General features: G+C 39.2%; 1 long non-coding RNA gene across 1 annotated transcript; it reads right to left on the reverse strand.

Annotated features, from left to right (window-relative positions):
• Positions 1 to 1,184: 1,184 nt before the first annotated feature.
• LOC116447565 lies at positions 1,185 to 20,215 on the reverse strand. Its single transcript, XR_004241597.1, has 2 exons — positions 19,462 to 20,215; positions 1,185 to 1,313 (listed from the first exon to the last, which is right to left on the reverse strand). It is a non-coding gene; the product is annotated as an uncharacterized LOC116447565 (long non-coding RNA).
• Positions 20,216 to 20,227: the final 12 nt, after the last annotated feature.

Genomic DNA, 20,227 nt, shown 5'->3' on the forward strand with positions numbered 1-20,227 from the left:
AGGTGATCAAATACCTCTATTGTTCCTCCCTTACCTGCAGCTTCATCTCAGCTAATATAAAACATTGCCTTTTTCCACTTGTGCCCTGATCTTATGACTCTGTAACAGCAGGCATTGGGCGAGGTTGGTTTCTAGCAACCCCAGCTTTCAAATATTGTTTGCCTGGTTGTTTTCATGCTCAATTCCACTCACTTTACAGTGGATAAAGATGTCAGGTCATTCTGTTCTGGCTGTGTCAGTGATCACATTCTGCAAACCCTTAGGGCCCCTGCACACAACAAAGATTTCTCTTCTCTACAGGACCAGGATGCAATTAATGCATCTTTACAGACACCAGAGGCTGTGTTGTATAGGTGTGGACTTAACCACCCATGTCCAAAGGAAAATTTATATCCTTTGTCCCTGGTAGGTTTAAGAGGTAGGAAATCACACAAAGGCTGGGGAAGGAAAAACTGGCCTTAATTATTTCGAGGCCATTTATCATTTCTGCTCTGCACAGTTTTTTGTCCCACATGGGCTGCAGCTTCTAACACAGTCTAAGATGAAGAAATACTGAGTGGCATTTGATCAGGTTAAAATAACCAAACCACAGAGACAGATAAGGATTTCTAACTTTGGATCACACAGGGGAAAAGGAAACAACATTTTTATTTCACTTTGACACACTGGAGGATGTCAGGCTGTGCTTCTTTTTAGGATATTCAGTGAGAGAATTGAGTGCAGAAGTAATGATGCCTCAGTGGGAGATATGCCTCAGTGAAGGAGGAATAAAAACTGACTGCAGGCACCAAGGTGTATGTGAGAGAGAGAGCCCAAATTGTAGGTGTGGATGTGCAAAAATGAGGAAGAGAAGTTTTCTCTCTTCTCTTCATTTTGTGCAGCTTGTCCAAGGGTTCAGGCCCAGCTGTTGTCAATGAAATCCCATCTGCAGGAGAAACAAGAAAGGATGGAGTACCCAGAAGGGACACGAAGCAGTGCCTCCACCTGCATATGTGTCAAAGCCTTAAAATATTTTCTAACAATGAGCTTGCTTCCCCCTGTACCTGGGACCAGTAGAGGTACTCTGAGTACTTTCTCCAGCTTGCTTCTTTCAGCCACAACTTTTGGCAGTTCTGAACAGTACCATGGTGATTTGTTTCAGAAAAAAAGAGAGAAGTTGAAGAAGAAAATACATGCACCAAATATATATAAATAGATCTTTAATATATAAATAAATATATGCTAAATAAAAAAGTTTCTTCTTCTGTCACCAGAGGTGCCCAGTAGCATTGCTTGGCATCGATGCAGCTGCCAGGTGCCTGTCCCTTCACCATCTGAAAAAAAATAAAGAGATTTGTAAGAAGTCAAGCCAAAGGCATGCCTTGGATGGAAAATAAGTTTTCTTCTCCACCTTGAAAAGGGAAGAAGGCAGATAATTTCTATGTGGAGTTTGCCATGCTTTTTATTAAATAACTGCTGTCATTGGTGTATTTTCCCAATTTCCAGAATACTAAACATGAAAGAATGATCAGAAAAACACACCTGGTTACTTTCTTGCCAGGTATCTCAATGCTTTTGGGATTTTCTCCACAATCATTTTGATAGCACCCACATTGTACAGGTATTAATGTAGTTTAGCAGGCAGGGGCATGACAGCCAGGCTTGCAGAACAATATCTGCTCACAGAGTGCAGAGTCTGGATACTCCTTCCAGCACATTTCAGTTTAGCTTTGTTTTGCAGTCAATAATTCCTTGCTGTTTCTTGCCATGGTGACGTGAGAGTCACATCCCCAGAGAGATGGTTTGGAAGAATTCTTTAGAAAGAGACAGTCTCCAAGGAGTCATGATTTTTTTTTTTTTTTTTTTTTTTTTTTTTTTTTTTTTTTTTTTTTTTTTTTTCCCCTGGCAGTTTACACCCAAGAATAGGAATAAATTTGTTAAGTTTTTCCTCAGGTATTACAGTGTCTAAAGCAGGAAGACCTCATGGTCCTTCCCTCCTTGGACACAGCAGTAACTGGCTTTCAGCCCAGACCTAGTGCTGGCTGTTCCTGTGCACCTGCACTCCCACTCTGAGCAGGTCCCAGGAGGAGCTCGCTCCTCCACTGCCCACTGAGAGCTTTGCTTCTTCAGCCACGCACTGGGAGCCCTTTCCCTGCACACTTAGCAGGGGTGAGCACAGAAAGCCAAGGTCTGGAAATTTGAGTCCAATGCCAGGTTTCCCCAAAGGCCGTCCCGTCTGCCTCTTTGCAAGACCACTGCCTCACTGTGTTTTTGCTGTCCCTGATGCCTCCAGAAAACATTGTGATGAACATATACAAAAAGGATTTGTTATTTCACATCTTTAGAGTCACCACAAAGGATGTCTGGTTTTCAACCTTTCTGTCATCTTGCTGTAGTTATATTGTGAGGAAAAAGCCTTTTTTCTCTAGAGGAAGAAAGAGGAAAGAAAACACTACAACGATTAAAAAACCCCTTTCAACTCCCACCATAGAAAGTATTCATACAAAAAACCATTTTTTACAGCAAAATAGCTCATTTATCCTGCACAAGATAAAGCTATATAAAAAATAGCATTCTGCCTTTTGAGGCATCTTGTATTTTTTGACGGCCTTAGCTCACAGCCTTTGATTAGATAAAGGCCTTAATATTGCATTACAGCAGAATTACTTACATTATGGCAGCTGCTTGTTGCAATTGTGTTGACATGACTGGCTTCTTGTGTGAATGTATTCTGGTCTTTCTAATCTCTTTAGCATCAGCAGCAGGACATTTTATTTGCAATTGATTTTCAAATTTAGGAGTAATTGAAGTTTAAGTGCAGTTACCTTCTTGCAACAGGGACAGGTTGATACTGTTTAAATCCTAATTATGTACTGATTAAAAGTGATTGCATTGTCAAAGTGAGCAAGGGCTACAATTTGTTTCATTCTTAAAGGCTCAGCATAGAGAATTAATTGTATTTCCAGGAAAACAGATCAACATAAAGAGGAAGCAATTAAGAGGTCATTGTTGAATCATAAATTTCCTAGTAATTTTTGGAAGGTAGACAAGGTAGACTTAACTTTGAAAGCAGGTCTTGTTGACAACGAGGATTAGTCATTTAATGATTTTGGCATTTGATGATAGAATTTTTACCTACCATCACTCATACTACGTTTTATTAAAACAGGTAAGGCAGGATTGGGCTTATTTTCATATAATCCAGTCTTGTAGTGATCTGGTGTTTGCTTTGTTTTCAAATTTAATAATGAAATGACAGCCTGCAAATTGTTCTCATGTAACAAGTAGGATAAACAAAACCAGTCACACTTTTCCTATTAGCAGGAGTCATTCCATAAGCACCGTAAAAAAAACCAAGAAAGCACGAGGGAAACCAGAGCAGCAAAATACTCTTCTACAATAGTGACAGGGCAAAATCTGAACACATTATTGCTGGGAGTTCTGGATCTGAGCTTTGTGACTGTTGCAGGCAATGTCTGAGACAGAACTGAATGATCCCATATTTTGGGAAGCACTTAGTCCAGACCTGTCCCTGTGTACAGTGTTGCTTTTATTATTTATTTAGACACAGGTAATGTTTGTATAGTGGGCTCTGCTGTTGCATCGAATTTCTCATTAATGGCATATCAGCATCCCCTATGAAGTATAAAGGTAGTAGATGCCAGCATCGTGGTGACAATTTAAAGGTTTTTTTAACCTTGTTGTAGGGTTTTCTTTCTTCTTTCTCTATAGAAAACAGTGGATTTCTTAATTCCTACCAACATGTTACTAGCAGGAAAAATTTCAGTCATGGCCAAGAGAAATGGCAAACAGAAGTTGCACTGTTCCCTGGCTCAACTCACCACTGTTTCAGACAATGCCTCCCATCACTGCTGGTTCCCCAGGAGACAGGGAACTCCATTCCTTTTGTCAGACTTTGAGGAATCTCCCAGCATTTCACTGCCAGTGCAGAGAACAGTGCCACTGCTCTGTTAGGCTTCACTACGGTGGCAATTAGTAGTAAACCACGTCAGTATTACCCAGAACTCCAGAAAGGCACACACAGAGTTCATCCACAGGTTCCTCTTTCTGAGATATTAAGCTGTATTGGTTGGTTCCAATGTGTAGAACAAGTTGTCACTGGGAGACCACTGTGGTATGGGAACTTTGAATTCTATGATCTTCTCCATATCACTTCACCAAATGATAGATACAGCCAGTTCCCATTTTGGTGATCACAGAAAAAGGTTCCAGTTCATGTTTGTTTTTAGCCTGGCTCCTTATGAAAGCAAGGCCCACACATTACTCTGTGTGTCACTGAATTACTTTTGAACCTTTTTAGCCTATGTGTCCCCAGTGTAGCAGAGGAGATGGGTTGCCAAAATAACTTAGTTCCCATACAATTTGCAAGTTCAGTTAAAAACAGCAACCCAAATTTCATCAGCACCATTTCTTCTGCTATAAGGAAAAAACCCAGAAAACAGCAGAGGAGAACTTTATGATTACATAAGGAGAATGTAGAAAATCTGGGTTTTATTCATCCCTAACAAAGCAGACATACAGAAACTGTGTTCTTTTTATCTTAAACTTGTCAATTAATAGTGAAATCAAACATGGGGGTTCAAGTCAAAAGAAAAATTCTGGATTATGGACTACAGAAAGGCTTGACTCATTGTAATAAGTGAAAAGCAGTCATCAAAAAGTGTGTAGCTTTACTAAAAGGTTCGATTATTAGGGTGAATGCATAGCAATTCCACTGCAATGAAAAGCTGATCCAAAAAGTGAATAGTTAAATAGCATTTAACAATAGTTCTTCAAGAAGCCACTGTCATTTTGGGTGACTCTCTGGAAGTCAGTGGATTGTCTTTAGGCACATACTGGTTGTATTGAAGACAAACCATCAGTGATTCTGAATTCTGGTCATGAGTTTAGGTAGCAATTTCTGTCTCCTTAGTGACATTCTATTGTGGTTGAAGCATAAACAACTTCAATGGCTCTACTCAATACTTGCTTACTGTCTGTAGTAGAATGATTTTTCCCAAACCTTTCTTGAACCATAATGATTACCTAGGGAACTCTGAGTGCAGGCCCAGGATATTACAAAATAAAAATTATTTTGCTATAATTCCTTTTATGTGCATTAGTTTCTCAATTATATGATTTATAGAATCTTTCAAGCTCAATTGCTGCATTTGAGAAGATGCAGGAAAAGAGCAGGTCTAACACAGGGTGGCATGTAAGCCTGAATTTCTTTCGGGAATTCTGTTCCAAAGCCCAGTGAAATAAGTAGACTCTTTTTTTTGCACTGTCTTCAGTGGGATTTGTGCAGGTTCAGAGGACATTTACAGGTTGCAGAATATTGAATTAGAATCATGGAAGTGTTAATGTGTAATATATGCATAATAATAGAATGGTGGTTAGAAATCAATATTGGTATTTGTCTTATGAAAAAGTCATAGAAATATGCTACTCCTGGGATTTAATGCAGAGTTAATATAAAAAAAGCCCCAGGGCTAATGTTTTTCTGTGCTCCAAGAATTAAGAGGTTTCTAAGACTAATCAAAACCTTCCACACACTTTTTTTCCCATGTAAATGGATCAAAAGTCTGAAAATGTAACTGAAGTTACTATGTTTGCGTGAATATTTTACAATCTATAAACAAGACCTTTACTTTGTAAGCAAATTCTGCATGGAAAAAAATCCATTTCCCATAAAGAATTCACAGGAAGAGCTGTATGTTCAAAATGTACTTTCTATTTATTTCACTCATTTGATCATCTGACCAACTTCCTTTTCAGGGAGGATAACTGAAAACATATGCTTTCTTCTTCAATATTTTCTTTAACTTCTTGAATTTCAGTAATAAGGAGATAAACTTGACTCAACCTAACCCAAGGATGGATAAAGACTTTTGAAAAAGCTGTGAAATTTTCCACAGATTCAGAGCTGACAGAATGTAACAACAGAGCTGTTTCTTTCCCACATCCCTTTCTGCATCAGCTTTTTCTCCTGACTTGTACCTAGAGTATTATGAATGCTCCAGCAAATAGGGCTAAATCTATTAAAGAGAATGATGTGAGGTCATGTCATGGTACAATATTATTTCGTGATGAAGCAGTTTCCCTTTACAGGCAGCTGTGGGCACTGACCTGGTATCCAGTGGAGGAGACAGCCTGGCAACCTTTTGCAATCTCCCTTCTTATTCAACAACCTTTCTTTCTGTTTGGGGAATCTGTTTCCTGTTAAAATGTTTGAGTAACCAAGTGTAGCCTCCTTCAATATTGCCACTCACCCACCAAATGTTTGCAGAACATTTGTGGATTTCCCAAGACATTCCTGAATTGATGGTGGTCTCCCATGATTTCCAGGAAAATGCATGCAACCGTGACAAGTCAGATACCTTGGATTTACAAGAACAGAGATCACCAGCATTTTTGAAATATGAATAGACATTGCCAAGGTGCTAGGAGAATGAAGCCAAACCAGCATTTTTTTTTTGACGGTAGGGCAGAACACTCTACTGAGCCTGTTCAGATCTTTTTTTGTTATCTGAGTCCATATGGGATTAAATGAGAAAGACAAGGTCCTGTTCTACATTTTTAGCATTACAGAATAGTAGATCTTTTACACAGATGAATACAAAGGCTGTCCCAGATGTTTCACTGTAAGATGTCTATCTCCTCCTGCAGATTTTTCCTATCACTGTAAAAGTTAGCTGAGCAGACTGCATTAACCATTTATTTTTCACTTTTAAACTGCTTATGAATGCATCAACTGTTTTTCTTCTTTCAATTTTACCTTTCTGTTTCTTTTGATCCTAAAAAAGTTGTAACCCACTCAAAATGCTGTTTAGGAATTGTTAAATATTACAAAGAATGTTTTTCTGCTACAGGTGAATTTCTTCTCCAATCCTGCAGGTGAATTTAATCCCAAATCAAATCCCTGCTCCCTGCAACCAGCTGCACCAAATTGAACCAGTACAGAAGTCCTGTAGCAGCCTTAATTTTATTGGGGTTGAGTTATTGCATTTAGGTACTGTGATCAGTGGAGAACACTTGGAGACTAATTTCTTGTGGTGGAGCAGCCTGAGCAACAATTATCTCTGGTTCAGCAAGCAAAGGTGAGTGCTATGAAGAGGTTCTATAATGCACTATGAAATTAGTTGTTTAGTGGAAATTTTTTTCTTAAGGCTTTCAGTGGATTACTGGATGTTCTGGAAAAGGTTTAATCCTGTGTCTTTTGAATGACAATGATACCAATCTACAACCTACAGAAGCCTGTGGGCACCTCTTTGTAGGTAGAGTGTACTTTTAAGCAGGGTTGTGACTGGTTACCTGAAGTTAAAACTATGTGTTTAAAAGCTGTGCTAGATAATGAATCCTGCTTACTGCAAACGAGACTCAATCAGTGTCTTGGAAACAATCTTCCTTTCAGCACTTTCTAAGAAAAAGCCCCTAGATTTGGAAATCTTGCTATTCTTTAATTTTGGGATTTGTGTCCAGTTATCCATTTACATACTTACTTTCTGAAGTCAGCACAAAACCTTCCATAGCTCTTGGTTTCCATACATTCCTGACAGTTGGCATAAAGTCAGAAAAAGGGAACCATGGGACAGTGTGTTACATAGCAGACCAGAGTTTGGGAAAGGAAGCTTAGATAGCCACTTACTTGCTAAATCTAGCAGCAAATAAAATGAAGAATTCCAGTCCTGTAATCCTGTAATTAAAACTTGGCAAGCTGTTGGGAGGTTTTTATTATTATTTTCTTATCATTTTAGCAATGCAAGAAGCAGAACATCTTAATTATAAAAATGGCTTAATAAAAAAATCTCATAGGACATATTTTTAGACCAGTTTTTATTATGATATCTATTAAAAAGGTAATGCAAATATTTTGATTATATCAACCTTTAAATTAATACAGGAATAAAAACATGTAATTTTATTTCAAACCATTTATGAAGAATGGGTAAGCTTAGGAATAACAGTGGTTCTGGACCTTCTACCTCACCTTCTGACACCACTCTTTGGAATGAAACCTAGCTGAAGTAGAGGCCAAATTCCTTTTTTCCTTACATACATGTATGATAACTTCTACAGAAAAAAGTCAAAGCAGTAAGTGTATGAACTAAAATGTATTTTTCTAGACAAGATCCATTAGAGAATAAAACTGGGCTCTTTATTACTTTTTATAGTCACCTGCAGACTCAAGAGACATGTAGTTTGAAAGGTTCTTTTGGCAGATACATCTGACTGTAATGAAGCATTTTGGGAACTGGAGATGGGTGAGATGGGATTTTTTAGTTTCTCAAAATAAGATAGCAGAGAGTTAGTTTGGTTTGCAGATCCCTTTGGGGAAAGATTTAGTGTTGAACAGTGCAGGCTGGGAGGGGGGGAAAGGGTTAGCAACACTGACAGTTTGGTAACAAACAAAAGGAACCCCAATAATTGTTTTCACAGAATTTTTGAAAGAGCTCGATTATGGAGGGCTTTCTTCCCTCTGCACTGCACATTCTAAAGTAACAGTACTGCCACTGACAACTTCAGGCAAATTTACCTTATTTTTTTTTTTTTTAGGACACTTTATTAAAAAAAGATACATCAACATGTGAACTTACAGAACTCTGAGTGCATCCTATCCTCCATCATAAAAAGAGACAGCTCACCTGTAAAAGCGGCAGTTGCATTGTAAATTTATTCTGCTATATCCTAGAAAGGTTATTATTCAGCTTATCCAAACTGTCTTCATTCATAAATCTGCAACTTCTAATATGAAAAGTTATAACATTGACTGTGAATTTGTGTCTATTTTGTGGGGGGAAAAAAGTCAAATTCCTTGCTCTAGGGCTGAGTTGAGCATCAAGTGCTATTACTTGTTACTATTTGTGAAATGAGTTAACTCTGGAGATAAAAGGACAAATACCTTTCCCACCAAAACTCACTATTAAAACTAGTGCTTTTGGTGGGGAAAATGTGCAAAAGGATCAGCCATTAATTTCGCAGAAATGCCTCTGTGCTATTCTAAGTTTCCTCTCCACATGGGGCATTCTGAGCTGGTTGACCTAGCTGAATCCTAAAGACCTTTCACACAGCTAAAGTCACAATGGAGCCAGTCAATTGACACAAAAGGTCAAGAGATGCCGTTAAAGCTGGAATTGGTTAGGAATGTCTTAGTGTTCTGGGGCTTTTGTAAGAAAATGTTTTGTGTTGGTTTTGGGTTTTTTCCCAACTTGACCTTGGATGGAGTTTCTTAGTCAAACACAAGATATCACAGAATCATAGAATGGTTTGGATTAGAAGGGACCTTAAAGATCATCTTGTTTCACCTCCTCTGCCACGTGCACGGATGCTTCCCACTAGACCAGGATGCTCAGAGCCACATCCAACCTGGCCTTGAACACTTGCAGGAATGGGGCATCCACAGCATCTCTGTGCCAGTGCCTCACCACCATCACAGTGAAAAATTTCTTCCTGATACCTAATCTAAACCTACTCTCTTTCAGTTTTAAAGCCATTGCCCCTCTTCCTATCAGTCCATGTCCTTCTAAAAAGCCCCTCTCCATCTCATGTAGCCCCTTTAGGTACTGAAAGGCCTTTAATTTCTCATCAAGCTATCTGTTCTCCAGGCAGAACAACCCAAACTCTCTTGGAAAGCCAGTAACTTCGGGCTTAGAATGTTTGCTTAAGAAAAGGAATTCTAACTCCGTGGTTCAAACCAATAATATTCAGTTATGTTTTCTACATTCATGCATAGTAAATAACACATGCAATTTATTACCTGGAAGGATTCCAGTGTCAAAATCCCTAGCACTACATAACATTTTTAAAAAATATATCAAGTTCTGAAAGGAAATGCTGCTGGAATCAGAAAATATATTGCTTTTATAATTTTTCATTTATTATAGGAAAGATTATTACGGTTCCAGGCACCTCAGAGGCAAAATTCAGTGAGCAGAAGTTACCTGGAAGATGAGTCAGGGAGAGTACAAAGCTTGGGACCCAGTTAAGTTTAAATATTGCACTTAGAAATCAGGTTGTAACTGTTCTTCTTGCCTCTGTCTGAAGCAAAGATGGAACTAGGTAGGCACCTCCAAACGTTCATTTAAATTTCTACTAGCTTGAGATAAAAAGCAGTGCTACCTAGAAATCTCCATTTCTCTCCATTGGCTGCAGCAGCACAGAGCTTTCCACAGTGTGTCTTCTATTGTCATTAAATCTGGCTGTGGTGTTTAATTGTGTGGCCTTTACAACTGTAAGAGTTCCGAGGTGCACCAGGTTGAAACAATGTCTGTTTGCCTGGAAACAGCTGTGACCTGTACTAGAATTTATAGTAAGAAAGATTAAATCATCCAGTCAGGTTAATTCTGGACACAACTACTCACAATATTTACCCTTTACTCTTTGTCGTCATCTTAACTTTCATCTTGACCAGCTCATCTGCAAGATTTGTAGTGCAGAATGGATCTAAGGACGTGAAAAGTCCATTACCCCTCCAGTAAGTGTAGGTGGGGTTTCTCGATGCCAACAAATACTTTTCAGAACACTTCAGCAACTTTTACAGAATCTGTTTATCTGTTTTGTAGCACCCTGGTAATTTTGGAATGAACTTCTTTCCTTTGCCTTGGGGTAAATGAATTTAATCCCACTGTTTGTGTTTTTTCCACAGCAGTCACAGTAAGTCCATCCTGTCATGTGCTCAAGATCTCAGGGGATTTCATTCTACTTGAATGCTTTCCATTGAACACCAGAAAGAAGAGGGAAAACATTCCTCTTTGGCAGAGGTCTGTAGATACAGCAACAAAAATGTTTCTACTGCAGAATCTCTTGATTCAAAGTGCTGCTTTTGTGCTTGAAGCTTAGCTCTGTGCAGGATGTTCTTGTAGCAGAGTGATGGTGAGATGAGAAGAGACAGAAGCAGAGGTTCAGGGGCAACCCTTTGAAAATCTGAAGTATGGGGTTTTCTAATAACTTTAAAGTAGCATTTACAAGCTTTAAAGTGGATAAAATTTGCATATTTGTAAACACAGCAAAATTTTTGTGGGTTTATTATTGACAATGTAATACTGGCTGCCTTTTTAAGGAGGTGACCCTAAAAGCCCTATGACCTGTCTTTCACAAGTAACCCCATCAAGTTCTCAGCCCTTATGTCTGCAGTGAAAAGCTGAAAGATGCCTCAAAGTTCAGAAAAAACATATTCTGAACTTGGCATGGTTTGAGTCAAGTGCAGTGAAGGCAAGAATGCTTGGTTTGGGCTTTCAATCAGAATAAGCAAAATAAATAGAAGTGGAATTACTGACCCACTTTTCCAGATGAGGAAAAATAAGATAAGGAAACTAAGTTACTTGCTGGAATTAGCAAGGAAGTCCTGTGCCAGTGCAGGGAATAGACTCTCTCCTTGAAGTTAGGCAAGTTTTTTGACTGCAGGATTCCCTTGTTTCGCATGCCGAGAGCAGGTGTTTAGCAGAGACAGAGAGCAGAGTCATACTGGGGCTCTCAGCCACTTTTCTTGGCTCTTTAGGTGTTGACTGAAGGCTCTTTACTTGCTTTTGTAGCTCCTGTGGAAGAGCTGCATGGCTTGTGCTGGAGGGAAGAGGTGACTGGGGCCTAACTCCTGAAAAGTTTCTCTTCAATGGGAGAACTATACTGGGAGGTGCTTGGCGATATTTGAGGAATAACAGCCTGTCCAAGCATTCTTCAATCAGTAAGTCTAAGAAGTAATTGAAAATTTTGGTTTCATTGGATACAGGTTTCACCTTCTGGTTATGGTTTGATTAGTAGAGCAGGACCTCTCTGCTGCTCTGTCTGCATCCCTCTCTTGCTCTACCTCCTGCCCATTTCTCTTTTAAGACATTTACCATTGTCTTACCTGCCTGGGTTTGTTTTTCTGTGCTTCTCTTTAGCACAAAGTAAATGAATCCTCATTAGAATCCTATTTTCTGTTTCTTTGTGCCCAGATTCAGACTGTCCCACAAAATATCACTTAAAGTGTTGTCTGCAAAAAACTCAACCATTTTCTTATTTATATTTTCTGTGATACACATAGAAATAATTTCTTGCTTGCTATATTCACTGGTAACTGAGTGGAAAGAACATTTAGCTAGATTTAAGATATGAGAATGTGTTGGTTACAATAAAATTGAGGAATCTTCTTTTTTTTTCCTCTCAAGTACTTTCTGATTTATTTCTTCCCACCTGCTTCCACACCGAGCAAAGGGCAAAAGTCTACAATTTGACACAAAGGAAATTTCAGTGAAACTGTTCACCTGCTCCAAGCACTTTTTTTTGTGTTATTACTTTTTAATACCCTTTACAATGCCTCCTTCTATACTTTGACATTTAGCTTTAATCTGTGTGTAGCTATAAACATCACTTCCTATGCTTGGATTGGGGTCTGCCCTAGTGCCCTTGAATGAGCTCACAGAGGTGAAGTACATCAGAGGAACATGGCAACGATGTCATATGAGAACAGATGATAAAAATCAAACACCATCACAAGTGTTATTTTTTTTTTTTAAGATATTAAGATCTAACACAAAATCCCCTGAATATGAATCCAAGAGAGATTTAAACTAGAAAGAAATTCAATTCATACAAATATCTTTTCATTGCAATTAGACAGGGAGAGACCTACATAAATGTCAAGAGTCTGTTTGGCTTTTAATTTCCAGGGGGTTTGTGATGAACACCAGAGAATTACTTGAATTTCATTCTGATGAGCTAACTTACATCCTGATCTGTCCCAGACAAAAACTGGAAATGTAGAACTAGAATGGATCTCGAAAGCTCAACTGTTGCAAATCCCCTTGCTGTCAGACAGGACCAGATGTGTCTGTGCAGGAAATAGTGTTGGGGTTAAGGGACTGGGGTTTTTGAGAGGAAAAGTGTCACACTTCCATGGCCAGAAGCTGTGTTCAGGTACAGTGTCAAAGAATATTCTCCCTCAAAACATCATGTGCTTTGTCCCAAGCAATGGGATGTTTCACAGAGATGTGGCCATCATGGTGCTTTTAATACAGCCTTCAGAACAATGTCAAACACCTTGCAGTCTTATCTGTGAAGACAGCAGGCAAGCCTTCTGTGCAGCTGTACTCATCTTTCTCATTATCAAAACTGCTGATGCCCAGGTGATTTTCTGGAGGGCTCCCTCCTGCAGAGACCAACTATGTACTGCCCAAGGAAAGGGAGAGAAAAGATGTAATGTCAGGCTGATAAATGTTTTTGTCATATTTAATTGGGATTATCCATTTATCCCCTTCCATTTTCCCTGCAGAGGTTAATCACTAACACACACAAAAAGGCCTAAACTGGGACCTGAGCAGGAAATGCAAAATATCTCAGAATTACAGCAGTTAATGAGCAGCCTGATTTAGCCTCTACATTCTCTCCACAGTGCTTAAAGGACTTTGCCTTAAAATTATGTTAAACAAAAGCAACCAGAGAACATCTTATTCAACATGTATAATTAAGGCTCTGTTCAGGGTTTGTTTTGGTTTTTGTTGTTGGCTTTTTCCTCTTCATTGCTTGGTCTTTCCAATCCATTTTTTCCTTGAAGAATATTTCCTCCAGTGTAAGGCAGCTTCTGCTGTGCCACACTGTACGTGATTAGGAAAACATTTCTTTGCCTCCAAAATGGGAAGAACTTGAAAACCTCAAACTTGAAATAGTCCTTTGATGCATTTTTATTGTATTTCCAAGCTATACAATAGCCCTATTGTTTTCCCTCTTACTATTATCTAATACATCACTTGCATCCTAAGCAGAGGTTGTTTTCTTTGGTTCAGATCTCCATGATGGTGTCCAGGCCTTTAATATTTTGTTGTTTTGGGCCTGGTTTTTATTTCTAGGACAAAAGACATAGATAACAGTATCCATTGCATGTTAGGCTATGGTAAGTTTTGGGCACCATAATATATGAAAGATACAATGCTATCAGAAAGCATCCAAAGTAGAGTTATGAAGGTGATAAAGGGTCTAGAGAAGAAACCACACAAGGAGCAGCTGAGATCACTTGGCTTGTTCAGGCTAAACTAGAGACTGGGGTGAGACCTCATAGCAGCCTACATCTTCTTCATGATGGGAAATGGAGTGCCAGATAATGATCTCTGGTGACTAATGACAGGACATGAAGCTGTGTCAGGAGAGGTTTAGGTTGGATATTAGGAAAATGTTCTTCCCCCAGAGGGTGGTTGGGCACAGGAACAGGCTCCCCAGGGCAATGGTCACAGCACCAGCCTGACAGAGGTCAAGAAGCATGGACAATGCTCTCAGGCACATGGTGTGATTCTGGGAGATGGTCCTATGCAAGACTGGGTATTGAGCTCTGTGACCCTTGTGGGTCCCTTCTGACTCGGCATATTCTGTACTTTTATGGATCTTTATGTGCTTTCCCCAGCTAGATCAGATTCAGACTCAATGGTCCTGCATAGTAATTTTTATTTTAATCATATCAGAAGTAACTTTTCTTTAAGCCCAGATCACAAAATATGCTTCCCCACTAGCAACACCACACGGTTAACATATCCACTTCTCTGTATGTCCCAAAAGATTCATCTGCCTCTCAGTTAGGCTTTTATACTTAGGGTGAAACAGAATATCTTCCCTGTGTTGGAGACCTGTAATTCCTATGCCTGTGTAGATCTTCCAACCTGTGCTTGGCCCCAGTGTTTAAGCCAGCAGTGGGATGCTTCCACTGTATGTTTATGGCAGGTGTTGACATGTCTTCATATTACAACTGTCTAAAGAGATATGTTTGGATACCTGTATCCATGTTTCTGTAGTGGTATGCTTTAGCTAGAATCACTGAAGTCTCTGGCTTTAAGCTTTGTTGTAGCTCAGAATCAACACATTGAAAGAGTTGTGGATTGTGGTCCAGGATCTGCAGAACCTGTAGTGAGGCTCAGTGCCTTGGTTTTTCAACCATGTTCCCTGTGCTTCTGCTTCCAGGAGACCTCATGGCATGGTGTCACTTCTACAATCTCTTCTCCAAACCTTATAGCCCTTTCTGAAATAGTTTTTCTGTGCATGATCAACCCAAACTGATAAGCATTGATGGCTTTCATCATTCACTTCATGCTGTTACACAACGTCTCCTGAGGAGATGGCATATGGAAATGTCCCTTCTCAGCACAGATGCCATCTTTCCTCAACAATTCTGTTATCCTGGCTGCTGTGGTGATTTATTGCTTATTGTTCTTGGTTCTGATGTAGGCAGATGCTGTTTGTTTATTGAAGAGTAAACAGAAATTTCGTAACAAACCAGTATTTTCAAAGTAGCATGAAAGACCTATAACATTCCTGATATGCAGTAAGTTTATTACCAGTGTGCCTTCTGAGTGAAACAATTTAAAGTTTCCCTCATGGCCCACTGTTGAGCACTGGTGACCTCACAGATCTTTGTACACAGAGCTTGATCTGGACACCTGCCACGTCAGGACTGCGTTGCATTTATTCCTTCCATAATTCATTTGCTTTTATGAATGAGAGATCACTGCCTTGCTTCCAAAGGAACTGAGAGATGTACCTGGAGCTGATGCTTAATATTTTTAAGTCCTGAAGTCTTCCTATCCAACAGATAACTTTTTTTCTTTGCTGGTTCTCTTAGAACTCTCTAATAATAAAATATTGTGCTTCCTCTTTTTGATATTAAAGAGCTTTCTTAACAGTTTCATTGTGTTATCAGCTTCATTATGTTATCAGAGAGCTTGTAGGGTATTATCTGAAAAGTAAGAGTGTTCCCTGTATAATAAATCCTTTCAAAGGTCAAGATGAAGCAGATTAGCTAAATGAAGCTATTAATTATGCACAGATCAATTTTTGGTAATGCAATGTGAAGTCAAAAATACAGTGATAAAACTTTTCTGGTTTTGTTTTTTGTAGTAATTTTTTTTTTATGGGCAGGGCAGCTTCTATGACAGGTCTTTTTCAGAAAGTTTGTCATCTACTTACTTTGGGGAAAATGAAGCATAAAATCAGAGTGCTAATGAATTCAACCTCAAGAGTACAGGTGCTTTTCATTTCAAGTGGGAAACTGATATTTCCCATCTGCTCCACAGTTCAATAATGTTTCTGTATTTCAGAAGGGTTTTTAGGAGGCTTGGTGGCTGGTAGCGTGGAGTGCTCTCTAGCCTGGGCTTTCTGTGGACCTACTGGGTTTGATCTCATACATCTCATTGCTGAGCTGCAACAAATGCAGGGACTCAACCCTATGACTGACAAAGTCCCTTGGAATGCTACATCCCATCTGAGTCGAGTGCTTCAAATACCAACCTTTGGATTACATCTGTTGGTGATGACTGACCTGCCTTCAAAGTAGTAACTAAAGGAAAGTAAGTGTTTCTTCTCAGTCCTTTAGTGAGGTGCTTCCATAATTTGATGCATTTATTCCTTTTTCCTTGGGTGTGTTTGCCAGTCACTTCACATCTCAATGCACACAGTACTGGGGTTTGCTAAACAAGCAGGAATTCTGTATTGACTTGCAAAGTTGTTGATACAATACTGCTATCCAGAATTCGAGCTTTGGGATATTTACCATTTTGCTTGAAGTCATAAGTTACTTATCTCCAGGGGACAGAAAATAACATTTTCTTCTGAGTCATTACACTTAATAATTGAAGATCTACATGCTTAATAACGCTTCTTTCCCTGGAAGCAAAAGCAATTCCTGCAAGCAATATATAAGGCTAAATAGGCAATGTGTCTCATTCCACTTACTCTAATGGTTCTGACTGAATTTTCTTAGATTTTGCCATTTGTTGAGTGGATTATAAATGTGGTTAAACTGTGGAATAGAAAATGTTGAGCAAAACCAGCAAGTCAATTAAAAAAACTTAAAAAAAAATAATTGTTGGGAAATGGGTTTTTTCATACAAAATCTTTTTAAAAACTTACACTACACAATTTTGAGTATCAAGCCAGAAAAAGGAGAATGCCTGTCTCAGAGTTTAGAGGTTGGTTATACTGGGGAGTGTGTTTAGTTGGCTATGTTTATTCATATGAAGAGGGAAGGAGAATATCTTTAGTTTTGAGTACAGCTCCTCATGAACCATATCAAAAGACAAAATTGTCCTATATCAGCCCATGTAAGATTAGAACCAGGTTGTTTGTTTGTTTGTTTTTGAATTTTTGGGGGTGGTTTTGGTTTTTCGGTTTGTTTTTTTTTTTTGTGATAGTTTAGGAAGCTTCCTGCAAAAGTTGCTATAAAGACAAATATTACAAGAACAGAGGAGAGCACTTTCTAGAGTATGAAGGTTCCTATCCATTTATTTTTTCAAGGCAGAGTCCTCAAGTGAAACAAACTCAAGCCAAAACCAGCATTTAGTAAGATTTCGGTTCAAAACGCAGTTTTTAAAGCTCTAACTTCCCATTAGGCACTAATTCTAAAAGAGAAACTAATGAACTGGAGCAAGGGGGTTAGGGGAAGGACTATATAACACCCAGCACAGCTGTCAGTCCAGATATGTGTGAATGCACCTGTGTGCTATGGAAACCTTGTCCATAAAAGCAAAAACATTTTCCTTAGGAGAAAAAAAAAAACCAAAAAAAAAAAAAAAAAAAAAAAACAAACAAAATCACAGCCACTAAAAACTATGTGGCTGCCTAGACAGAGTTCCTGACTGTATTCTTGTGTAGGAATTGTAATTAAACCTTTACAAACTTAGTTGTGTGCCTGTTGTAATAATGAGCAGAAATGTACATTTGTGAGCAAACCCTCTGCTCTTTGTGGTTTTAACTGTGCTCTGTCGGTTTTATATTTCTATCTTCATAAAAACTGTATTTTTCAGTGTCTGAATGACATCTTTTTCTCACTGAGTGATTGATTCAGACCATATTCATTCTGGTCTTGCCTTGTGCAGTGCAAATCAAGGTCTGGACAGTCTTGAACAGAACTTCAGACCTCAGAAGGGAGATGGAACGAAAGCAGGCTCCTTTTCTGGAAATGTTCCTCCTTTATCTTAACACCAAGATATGCCCAAGCACACAGCAGTGAAAAAGTGCAGTTATTCAAACTATGCCTCTCTAAACCTGGCTGGCTCACAGCCACAGGACTTGATTTTATTTTCAATGCCACTCCAAGCTGAGTAAGAAGCACCAAGATGCAGAATGGTAATGTTTAGGAGTGGATTACAAATCTTGTGCTAAACCCTATTTTGCCTTATCTGAGTGCGGTCATCAGCCATGTACCTGTACCTTCATATGGATGAGATAGAAATGGCAATGCTTCCTCTCCTCAGCCCACCCCTGTGAGGTTTGTTTGAGGAAATGTGTAATCCAAGCACAAGTCACTGGTCACTCACTAACCCCTCTCCACAGATTAGCTCAGGCCAGTCCTGAGTACAGGCTGGCAGAGCTGACCATGTGTGACTGGTCACACTGGGTTGTGTGGGGGCTGTCTTGGCAGCAGGTATCAGCTTGGCTCCCCCTAGTAGATAAATAAAGTGAGAGGATCTCCCAGCCCTGCATGAGCAGGCACCATTAATGAGGTCAGTGCTGCTCTGGGCACATGTTTCCTGCACAGTCTGCCAGCTCCTTCCCAAAGCAAAGGAAAATATCTCTTGGCCTAGCTGGCCTGAATCGTTCTGCTGTGCCATGAATCAGCACAGCAAAAGATCCCCTTAAGCAGAAGAAACTCTGCTCTTCAGAAGTTTTTTGGAGCCCACAGAGGGAGTGGGTGACCGTCCCTCTGCTGTATGCCTTGTTTTTCCTATGACAGGAAGATTTGACATGGGATGAAAATACAGCAACTGGACCTAGCCAGGCAGCTGATGTGACAACAATCCACCCTTGGGAAAATGGGATCCCTGGCACTGATTCCTTGCAGCTTGTCAGTATGCAAGAGCATGGGATGGAGATGAGAAAACATCATGGGAACAGAAAAAGCAGCTGAGCTTTAACTGGGAGAGAAAAATAAATCTTTTCTGAGAGGAACGAAAAAAGAAAAGGAAACCAGCCTTCAGGGTGTTTTTCTATTGATGTAACCACACACAAAAGCACTCCAAATCTGGATTTAGGGTGAAATGTCCTCTTTATTACAGACCCACCGTAAATCCCTGAGCATTTAATTCTCAGAATATCCATCTTGCTTTTGATCCATTCCTTTCTCTTCTCTGTGTCCTGCAAACAACTCTGCAACAGGCCAGCAGCTAAATACTTTCTTACATAAAGTGTGTGGGTTTGAGGCTAGCACCTATCAGGGTCAGTTGAGAAACTCCCCTCTACTTCCATCGTCATTGGATCAAATATTTGACAGAGTGGCATTTAAAAAACAAAAAAGGAATTAAGAGTCTCTAAGCTAATTAGACATGCTGGCACATGTACTCTTTCTTCCATCTGCCATCCCTCAGACAGCTATGTGGCTAGGAACAATATTTCTTGACATTCTCTTGGCAGATACCATGAGGTTTCAGAAAAATTCTCTGGCCATGACTCCACTGGGCTATGAGTTTAAACCTCTTCTAATGTTGTTACATCTGACTTCCCATTAACCATTAATTAAGTTTTTCTTACCTGTGATTGGTGTTTCTTTCCAAATTCAGCAGTGGGATGATTTTCATTAGTTTGTGCATTTCAAAGTAGCTATCTGAAAAGCTGAGTCCAATGCCTGAATGAATTCCCTGGGGAGAGGGAAAAAAGTGGAGAATATGATGACAACATAAGTCATGTAACTCTAGGAAAAGGCCTAAGCTACTTCAGATTTTTACCTTTAAATCTGCAGTCCAGTAAGAAAACACTGGACTTGTTTACTTGGTTTCAGTTTGCATGATTAGAATCACCTGTATCATAGGATAGTTCATAGTAATTGCTTGAATATTCCCATTTGGAAAATAAGAATAGCAGGGTCTGAACATGGAAATTAATTGATTTGGTCAAGGGGTTGCATTTAAGACCTCTCTTATCAAGCCTTTTCTGTAAGCAAGATTTGTAACAGATGTAAATGCAGGCAACTAACGGAAAAACTTTAATATTACACTATCAAAACTCTTAGCAAAATCACACTGTGATCAGGTTAATTCATCAGTGCTAAAGAAACAAACTCAGACAGTAGTCTGATTAAGTGGGATTCTTACAGTGATTAAAAGCTTTTTTAATTCCTTTTTGGCTCTGATTAAAAAAAAAGCTAAGTCAAATATCTTCTTGGAAGAAATCCAACTTAAGTGCAAGATGACTCAAGGGAGGCTTCTTCTCATGGCTCTGCATGAGCCACCTGCAATTACTACAAATTATCTGACTTGTTCCAAGCTGTGCATCTTTACTGAGACACTTTGTCTGTCAA

The sequence above is a fragment of the Corvus moneduloides genome, chromosome 8 (assembly GCF_009650955.1).
Source record: "Corvus moneduloides isolate bCorMon1 chromosome 8, bCorMon1.pri, whole genome shotgun sequence".
Taxonomy (NCBI): domain Eukaryota; kingdom Metazoa; phylum Chordata; class Aves; order Passeriformes; family Corvidae; genus Corvus; species Corvus moneduloides.